This window comes from Humulus lupulus, chromosome 8 (assembly GCF_963169125.1).
Source record: "Humulus lupulus chromosome 8, drHumLupu1.1, whole genome shotgun sequence".
Classification (NCBI taxonomy): domain Eukaryota; kingdom Viridiplantae; phylum Streptophyta; class Magnoliopsida; order Rosales; family Cannabaceae; genus Humulus; species Humulus lupulus.
The window spans coordinates 54,611,323-54,621,872 of NC_084800.1; the positions used below are offsets into that span (position 1 = coordinate 54,611,323).

The 10,550-nt window shown below is 33.9% G+C and overlaps 1 long non-coding RNA gene across 3 annotated transcripts; it reads left to right on the forward strand.

Annotated features, from left to right (window-relative positions):
- Window positions 1-2,952: 2,952 nt before the first annotated feature.
- LOC133797285 (uncharacterized) lies at window positions 2,953-6,499 on the forward strand. Of its 3 annotated transcripts, none has more exons than XR_009875627.1 (6): window positions 2,953-3,163; window positions 3,670-4,010; window positions 4,110-4,319; window positions 5,256-5,745; window positions 5,823-5,923; window positions 6,390-6,499. It is a non-coding gene; the product is annotated as an uncharacterized LOC133797285 (long non-coding RNA). The 3 variants fall into 3 exon arrangements; XR_009875628.1 differs by having other exon boundaries at window positions 3,670-3,797; window positions 3,939-4,010; window positions 5,256-5,923; XR_009875626.1 differs by having other exon boundaries at window positions 5,256-5,923.
- The last annotated feature ends 4,051 nt before the right edge of the window (window positions 6,500-10,550 follow it).

Sequence of the window (10,550 nt, forward strand, 5' to 3'; positions counted from 1 at the left end):
ATGCTTGTAGAAGAAATAATAGGTCGGTTCATGCAAAACTGACTTACCATGTTGTCATGGTAGGTCAGCTCTGTGTGGATCGACCTACCGTGTCCTACCTTGCTGACATGGTAGGTTGCTACTATGTGAACCGACATATCATGTCTCATTATAAGAATTTTAAAATATATTAATTTATTTAAACTATATGTTGACTGCGTTTTTAGCCAACGACGTGAGAATGTCAAATACGACAAGTCTTCAAGAGAAATAAAAACGACACAGACGGTTTAAACAAGAAAAGTAAATAACACAAGAGATTTTTATAGTGGTTCAGCCCCGATTGTCGGTAATAGCCTAATCCACTTAGAGTTATGATTTATAGATCCGTACTCAAGATCAGATGGACTGAGCCAACTGAGTTTCTTCAGTACAGATTGGAAAAATACAAGAATTCTCTCTTATTTCAGCACTTTCTCTCTCCAAAATACACAGACTCAATGTTCTCTCTCTAGAAAGAAGAAGCAGAAGAAGCCCCTCTCTCATCCATCAGCCCTCTATTTATAGGCCTGGGATACTCAACTGATATCCCCTTTAGATAGGGATATTTTATTATATTTATTACATTTAAATTACAAAGAAACATTCAAAATTCAAAATGTAACAAACTCCCTATTTGTGGGAAGAATGAGAGATTCCTGGATGCTTAGACCAACTCTTGCTGAAGTCGTTTCGGGGATTTTGACGTAGTCTCACATGCATGTTGATTACTCCTTCAAGCTTTCCTTGGACCAAGGTGATACAAGCTTGGCTCTCCTCGGACCAAGGTGGTCCGAGGCATCCTCCTTGGCATCTCACCTTGGACAAGTCTGAGGCACTCTCCTTTAGCATCTCCCAACTATGTCCGATCGGACATTGTGTAGGCTCTCCTTGTCAAAATCTAAGTCTCCATTTTTGACTTGCATGGGACTCCTCCTCTTTAGCTACTTACCTTGGACACTTTTGAGCCAACACTTAGGAAACCTTGGGAGGCTTACCTCAGACACACCCTTGGGGTCTCCTATGACCACATACTCCTTGGGGCCTCCTAGGACCACTTTCTCCTTGGGTCTCCTAAGACCACTTTCTTGAGTTCTCCTCGGACCTCATCCTTGGGTTCTCCTAGGATCACTATCTTTAGCCTCCTAGGATGCATTTTGTCATCTTTATTGCCATGCCATTAATCTCCAATTTTTGGGTATAACACTATATATATCTATATGTAAGCTATTAGTGTATGAAATGATTGTAATAAATTTATATTTATTAATATTACATTATAGTGTTTTGAAGTATAAATAAATAAATGAATTAAATTAAATTAATATATTTTAAAATTTTAATAATGTAAAAACAAATTAGAGTATCTTTAACAATATATTTGTGTAATGACACAGAATCGAACAAACATGTCTTTTAAAAAATTATTTAAGACACTACTCTTTTATCAAATTGTTATTTATTTATTTATTTTAAATTATAAATATTATTAAATTAAAATATTTTTTATTTATAAAATATAATTATAATGTAATATTAACAAATATAAATTTTACATTATTTGAATTTTAAATATATTAATTTATTTAAACAATACATATATATAATTATTTCAATATGAAATAAGTATAAAATAATATACTTATTAATATTACATATATTATAATTTTTAAAATATAAATAAATTAATAAATTATTTGTAATTAAAACAAATTAATTTAATTTTTTATAAACAAGAAAATATTTTAATTTAATAGTATTTATAATTTAAAATACAAAAACTTTATAAAATAATTTAGAGTATCTCTTTAATAATTTTTTAGATGACATGGTAGGTCGGTTGTGTGGGAAATGACTTCTTATGTGACATGTTAGGTTGGTTGTGTAGAACCGACCTACCATGTCATTATAAAAATATATTATTAAAGATACTTTAATTTGTTTTATATTATTGAAATTTTAAAATATATTAATTTATTTAAACAATACATATATATAATTTATTTGGGTATGAAATAAGTATAAAATATATATACTTATTAATATTACATATATTATAATTTTTTAAAGATAAATAAATTAATAAATTATTTGTAATTAAAAATTTTATTTTATTTTTATAAACAAGATAATATTTTTATTTAATAATATTTATAATTTAAAATAAAAAAAAATTTATAAAATAATTTGGAGTATCTCTTTAATAATTTTTTAAATGACATGATAGGTCAGTTGTGTGGGAAATGACTTCTTATGTGACATGGTAGGTCGATTGTGTGAGAAATGACTTATCATGTGACATAATAGGTCGGTTGTGTGAGAAATGACTTAATATGTGACATGATAGGTTGGTTATGCTACAAACGACTTGTGGCGTAAATTTTTCTTTTATCATGTGACATCATAGATCCGCTTTAGAAGAGACTTATTACATTATAAGCAAATTTCTAATGGCCGACTTATCAGGTAAAAATTAGGCCATTGAAAATAAAAGCCAAATTTATTTTAGGGTGTGATTGGTTTGAGATTTAGATTTGATTTTATGTTTTCAAAAACTCAAAATGAGTGAACCCACTAAAATATATGATTGGTATGATGTTTTTGAAAACTGTATCCTAATCAAAATTTTAATATTGTGTTATAATTTAGAAAACGAGAAAAACTTGTTTTCTCAGTTTTGTAAAATTATTTTCCAAAATCCCACATATTTTAGTTTCTATTATATTTTCAAATTTAATACCAATCACAAATTTAATTTTTTAAAACTCAAAAACAGTTTACTGACATAGAACCAATCACATTTTCAAAAACATGTTTTTAGTCACTATATTCAGATTTTCATTTCAGAATCCACTTTTCAAAAATACAGTTTTCCAATCTTCCAATCATGAACCAATCACACCCTAATTATCCCGTGTCTTCTTCTTTACTGTACACCCGCGACATTTCTTTTTCTTCTTCTTCTTCTTCATTCCGCCAACGACCCAAAGGACCCTCCCTCCTCAACTCCAGTCACGACAGCGACTCTCCCACCTCAACTCCGGTCGTGACAACAACCCTCGTCAACTTCAGCAGCAGCTCCTTCCGTCGTTCACCGTTTCTCTCACTGCGTACTGATCATTCTCTTCGTATATAATAGGGCCAGGTCTGTCTCTTCATATATATATATATATATCATATATAAGTGGGAGTCGGGGGTTGCCTGAATTTTTACAGCGAAATTTTCCGGCTCGTTCTTTATCGGCAAGATTTTATGATAGATGTTATTTCTGTTTTCTTTATTATATGTCAGATGCTCTTTCTGGTTTGTTTATTCTATGGTTTTATACCTTTGTTTTTCACCAACTTAATTTTCTGTATTTATTAAAAAAAGTTATTTAATTTTGATTAGTAATTTTCTGACCAAGATGAGATCTTCAACTTCGTATTCAGGCTCAAGTACTTTTTCTTAGTTCATTTTTTTTCTTGTTCGTTTGCTGAGATGTGTAATGCAGGAGTTGTTGTTCACATTCATGGGATGGAATCTTGTATTGCAACAATGATAAATCCATTCTCAAAGGAGCTTCGAGTTACCTCTTGCATGCTTTGTAACAGTGATCAATCCATTTGCAGTCCATTTTCAAGTTATACATCATTTTCTGATATCTGCAGGAAATTTTCAGGTCACACATATGGAGATGATAAAAAGAATTCAAGGACATGGTTATCATGATGAACTTGTGGTCCCGATAATTGAGAACACTGCACATGTAGTGGAGCTCATGGAGTCTCTTGTTGAAGTTGTACTCTTTCTTCTGTCACAACTGTGCAAATAATTTTGTTCTATGTTAATACCAATATCTTGCGAATACTTTTTATATGCACTAATGGAATGATTTTAAATTATGATTGGGTACTTTACCGTGATGGATGAAACTAAGATCATATTATGTGTGGAGACTTGCTTGGGCAAATGAAATTCTCATGGACCATATGTTGAATAGAATGAGAGAGTGAGTATTTTGGCTATAAAAAGAAGTTGTCTTATTCAATAAGTAGCAGATTATTAAATATTTTTGCCTGTTGAGACTGTTATAAATTGTGTTTTGCAGATCAGTGCCTACCCCAAACACTTTTGATGCCATCTTCCCTTGCATGTGATGCCATCTTGGTACTCGGGCAAGGCAGTTTAAAGCGACATCGTTTGCAAGGGACGGGACAAGAACATCAGCTGCTGACAACGCTTCCTTGGTTGACTCCTGCTGGTTGTGTCTTTGGTCTTTGCCGGAAGCCATGAGAGCTGGCCTGAGTAGCAAACCATGGTAAATGCTTAATTTTATAAGATCTCTCAATTATAATCTCTGGTTGACTTTTTGTTTGCATGGATAGGTAATTGGTTGATATGTTATTCTAAATAAAATGATAAGAATTAAATTAATTATACATGGTTAAGAAGTCAGAGGAATCCTTTGAAGTAGAGGAAAAAAAAGATTTTGCATTGTATGAGCTGTTCATTATTGTGCGTGGTGCGCACAATTAATCTTAATTATATGTTCAATTATTCGTTCATATTCCCTTGCATTAGTCATAGTATTTTTATATATAAATAATCAGTACAGGGGAGAATATTCTGTTGAACTAAAGAAATTATAAGCATATATTATTATTATGCCTCTCAACTATTTAAAATTGCATTCGTCCCTTGTAATTTGCATTTTTTTAGTAATGTGACCTTGATCACTTTAAGTATCGATTGATTTAATTATCTCCAAATTTGATTATGGAGAATCTAACTTATTATTCACATTTGTATAAATTCGTATAGTATATTTATACTAATAATTTCTTATATTATATTTTAAATATTATTTGTGTTAAACAAATTTCTTCGTAAGAAAATATACAAAATGATTTATTTTCATAAAAGTGTTTTGGACATGTGGCAAATGATGATAATCCGCTAATCATGGTCCTCTTCACAATTCCAATGGATCTTAGGAATGTAATGGGAATTTCAACAGAGCTCTGAAGACAGGGTTCCGGAGTTCAGATTACATGATTGAGCTCTCCCAAGTAAATTCATGGTGTTCTCTAACTCAAAGAAGTAATATAATTCCATTCAGAGTTCATTATAGCTCTTGTTAAATTTCTCAAACTAATGTCTCTTTATTGATAGAAGTTTATTATTATCATTATATTTTTTAGATTGTCTTTTGTTGTATATCTTTTCTCTTATAATGTTCTGCGAAATGGTGCAGCATTGTGTACTTCTTGATATTGAAGGGACTGTAATTTCTATATCATTTGTTACGGATGTCCTCTTACCTTATGCCCATGATAATGTGGGAAAACATTTGGCTGCAACTTATGATAGCGAAGAAACCTAGAAGGATATTAAGTTGCTATGTTCGCAAGTAAGATTCTTCAGTTTTTGAAATGTTAAACTATCTAACAAGTATTTTTTTTAGATCTCCTTACCTTACCTTCACTTTCCTTTTTATTTCCCTCTATTTCTTGAGGGCCCGGGGAGAGGAGAGTAAGTTTTAGAGTTTGGGAAGAGGAAGAGAGATACTATGTCCGGTGAAATTTGAGGTGAAAATAAGTTTTCTTTTACCCTGGCAGATTGAGAATGATTTGCCCATCCCTTCAGACTATGTTGGGAAAGACTTGGTTATTGCTTCTTTAGTTGCTAACATAGAAGCAATGACTCGGGCCAACAAAATTTTTCCTTCCCTGAGACAACTGCAAGTAAGTTGCATAGAGTTTGCTTGTAAATTGTAATGTTCTTTTGGGCTATAGTTCTCAATAAACACTTGATGTGCAAGAACACATATGGAAAATTGGGTTCCAAAGCAATCAGTTGGTGGGTATTTTATTTGAAGATGTTGCAAAAGCACTTGAAAGATGGCATGCTTTGGGATTTAAGGTATAGAAATTCAGACTCACAGTTCTTTCACTTTCTCTCATTTTCCCTTTTCTTATTTTGTCAAGGAAAATTTGTTTCTTTTTCTTTTTAATTAAGGAAATGTACAACAAAACCAAATTTACTTATTTTAATAAGAAAATGTCTTTTAAAGTAATAATAAATGGTTTTTGTCAGTTTGCATTGTAAATTTCATCAATCAACTATTAACAATTATAGTTCAGTTACCCCAAAGAGCACACAATATTGGTGTTTCAGGAAAAATTATGCAATTATATTTGTGACATACACACACTATACAATTATATGATCATTGTCACTAGTATCAGTAGTAGTGTATATGGTGTTATCTATACAGGTTTCTAGTATTATCTGATCAAGATCTACTCTATAGCATTTAAAGAAATTTCTTATCGTAATACGAAAAATATTAATACAGTGCTTAATCATGATGTTTCTCTTGTTTAAGGTGTACATATACTCAAGTGGTAATAGAGAAACACAACAGCTATTGTTTGCGAATTCCAATTATGGAGACTTAAGAAAGTACTTGTGTGGATATTTTGATACTTCAGTTGGGTAAGTCTTTTTTCTCTTTATGCATTAGCATATTCTTACTTTTCTCACAGAGTAAATTTCTTCTCTAATTATTGAAGTGCAGAAACAAGAAAGAAGTATGTGAAGAATGGGCATTCCAGAGTGTAGAAGTGGCGGGAAGAACTCTTACACAAAGGATGAGATCAATGAAGTACGTGAAGAATGGGCACAATGCGTTATGGATTTGATGAGCACTACATAGGTCTACTCACTTTTGTTAACTTAGACTTTCTTGGAGATACACACACTTTTGTTGTCTAACTATAGTTTACAATGCTTATATGAGTAATTTTGTAATTAACTTAAAACTCATCATTATTTTGGATATTTAATTCAAATTCTAGTATTTTATATTACTGTGATATATGAGTTGTTTTGTTCAGTTTTTTTTGTATAAAAAGCAGGATTTGTTTTGGCATAATACACTTTTAATGAAAAATAAAAAATACCATATGTCGGTTCTACTAAAATTGACAATAGATGTCTACACAATAAGTCGGTTGGGAACCGACTTACCCTGTTTTACACTTGAAGTTGGTGTGTCACACTGACCTATCATGATTTACACCAGATGTCGGTTTGCAACTGACTTACCCTATTTTACAACAGAGGTCGGTGTGCAACCGACCTACCATATCTTACACCAGAGATCGGTTTGGCGCCAACTGACCTACCATATTTTTATATCATAAGTCACTACATGGGAAGTCAGTTTTTAACCGACCTATTATGTAATTTTTGTAAAAGTGGGTGAATCCTGAAATTGAGAGAACCTGTAGACAAAATCAGAAGAATAAGAGGTTGGAGGCAAGGATGGCTGCAAACCAAGAGAATGCAGTAAATAATGTCGAAGGGGCAGCAGTTGTTGAGGTCCCTACTGAACAAGAGGCAAGAACTTTAAGAGATTATGGACTCCCTACTGTTACTGGAGTGCATTTATGCATTAGACACCCCACAGTTGTCGCTAACAATTTTGAGATCACTACAAATGGTCCTGTCCACCGTTCGGTTTGGTGGATTACCTACGGAGGACCCAAACATGCACATAAGTGGTTGTTTAAAGTCTTGTTTAGATTTGTATTCTAGTTTATAATTGAGATATACTCCATTTAATAATTACTAAAACAATGGGAAATTTAAAAAATATCTACACATAATAATAAAAATAATTGACATATAAGGTATGAGAAATTATAGTGGTAAAAACTAGTATTATTTGACAAAGGCTGAAAAACAAGTCATTCAATTTCATCATTGTAACGCCCTAAACTCCAGGGACCATTATGGTGTACATTTTAAACAATGCTAAACTCGTTAATCGAGTCATTTGGCCATAATCGTGTAACTAAGTATGATTAATAGTTTAGGGTTAAATTTTTTGGTTAAGATACAACGTTTCACTAAAACGTTTACTATATACATTGGGATCCCAAAAATATAATTTAAAGGTTAATTACAACAAAATATTTACAACTAGCCGACCTAAGCCATAAAATAGGGTTTAACCCTAGTTCCTCTTTCAACCTTCGGCCGTGGCGGTTGAGCAGCCGCATATGTACACATCGTCACCTAAGCTCTCCAACTCAAGGATGGTCCAGCTTTCTTTTGCCTTTACCTGCACCACATAGCACCCGTGAGCCGAAGCTCAGCAAGAAAACTCAATATGCTTATGAACAGTAATAACATGTTACTAAATCATAATGTGCTTGCCTAGCAATAGTAGCCCTATTCATGCATGCAAATAAGTCCAAACAATGATGGTTGTGGATCCTGCCCTCCTGCAAGGATGACTATCAAGTCAATCATAATTAAATGAGTGATTTAACACTTTGAGGTTCTGATAACCATGCTGGAGCATATAGCCCTAATCAAATGAGTGATTTAACACTTTGAGGTTCTGATAACCATGTTGGAGCGTATAGCCCTAATCAGATGAGTGATTTAACACTTTGAGGTTTTGTTAACCATGCTGGGGCTTATAGCCCTAATCAGATGAGTGACTCATGAGTAAGTCACTAACTTAAACCAGATGAGTGATTGATGAGTGAGTCACTACGTGGGCTCAACACCTATAGCCATGTGACGATGCAATCACCTGGGCCTTCTGGCCCTGGCTCTAAGTGACTAGCCATAGGCTAGACAAGCGCTTTTAGTTTTCATCGAACTTGAGTTCGGTCCGACATTAATGCTCATGATGAGTCATTCAACGCTGATGTTGATTAGATCTAATCTTTTCGGCTTGCGTTAAACACGCTAAGACCGTTCTTGACTCTTAAGCTAATACCATACGACCAGTGCTCAGTACTACTGCCGAACTTGACTAGTGAGTCACAGCTTCACAGTTAATACCGACACCATTGTCGATTTCTGACTTATGGGTCAGTACCATACACAAGTAAGCAATGCAACCAGGCACATATCATATGTCAAATATCCAAATGTAGGGCATTCAACATGCTTACTTAACAGTTGCTAGCATAATTATGATCATGCACAAATGCAGAGACTCAAGCTCTGAACAATCTCATATTGAACATTCATGTCATGCCCTAATCACATGTGTTCTCATGCATCACATACTGGGTGCAGTTTTCTTACCTTTGGTTCAAGCGAGAAATAACAATTGAACAACATTTGAGAACGATCGATCCTTTAATCCCTTAGCGGCCACCTAGTCATAACCAAATATAACCTCCAATTAATGAAATCAACAATGAAAAGGCTCTTGACCTAAACCTCACTCCCGGGACCCCGAATTGTACCCAAACAGTGAGTAGATTCAATCCCGAGCCTTAGGAATTGAAACCCCGAGCCAAAAACCTTCAAAAGTTCCCAAAACAAGAATTTGGAAAAAGTAGGGTAGCACTGTAGTGCTAACCCCCTAGCGCCCCAGCGCCCTTGGCAGAGTGAAACACACCCTGGCTAGCGCTGTAGCGCCCATGGATGGGCGCTGTAGCGCTACAACCAGGGTTTTTAACCCTGGTTTTTCCCTCCTTCGATTTTTCCATTTCTAACCTGAAAAATAAGCTCCCAAACCTCAATTAAACTCCCAAATGAACCCAAAAAACCATATACACAAGTCCTAGGCATCATAACCCAAGTAACCCTTGCCAAAAACTCCCATCAATTCACATTATCCAACTTGAAAGTCCAGCTGAAAAACCAAAACGAAAATAGGGAAAAAAACCAGAGTTTTAATGGTTAAAAACTCACCTCAATCTCATAATCACACCATCTTCAATGGTAGAACATAACCCAAAACCCTCAAGGCTTGGTTCCCTAGCTTGGTTCCTCAAAAGAACTTCAAAATTCAAAAGGAAAAAGGAAGAGAAAATGATGATCGGTTGAAGGAGAAGATGATGCTCTGTTTTGCTAATTCTACAGCCTTCTAATGGCTAAATATAACCTTAGGGTGAAAAGACCATATTGCCCCTAAGCCTAATTAAAACCCTAAACAGCCACCAAGGACAAAATCGTCATTTCCTGCCTATTTCGTTAATCATAATTAACACCATCCAATTCTCGTTATTCTCAATATCCTCAAATACTAATAAATCATATCCCATTATCCATTAATTCCCGGTAATGTTCTAATCCTCAAATTACCCTGAGACTGACCTCGAGCCCTGAAATTAACCTCGTTATGACCAGACCAATAACTTGCATTCATAGATCGTCTCATACCGAATGGCTCGAACAAATCCACATATAATGTGGTATTATTCATAATTCACCAACATGCATGAAAATACAAAATTACACCATCAACGGGCCAAATTACCAAAATGCCCTTATAATTAAAAATGGACTCATTTGCATGCATTTATCATCATATAATAATATAATTCACATAAATATGCATATAAATCAATTATGGCGATCCCGGTCTCCTAATCAAGGTCCTAAACCTTATTAGGGATTTTGGGACATTACAATCATGAACCCAAAACTAGGTTTTTTTTTTTTTGGCAAATGGATCATACTATCATATGCCCAAAGTTTTACAGATCTTAGATGTTGTATGCCAAGCATC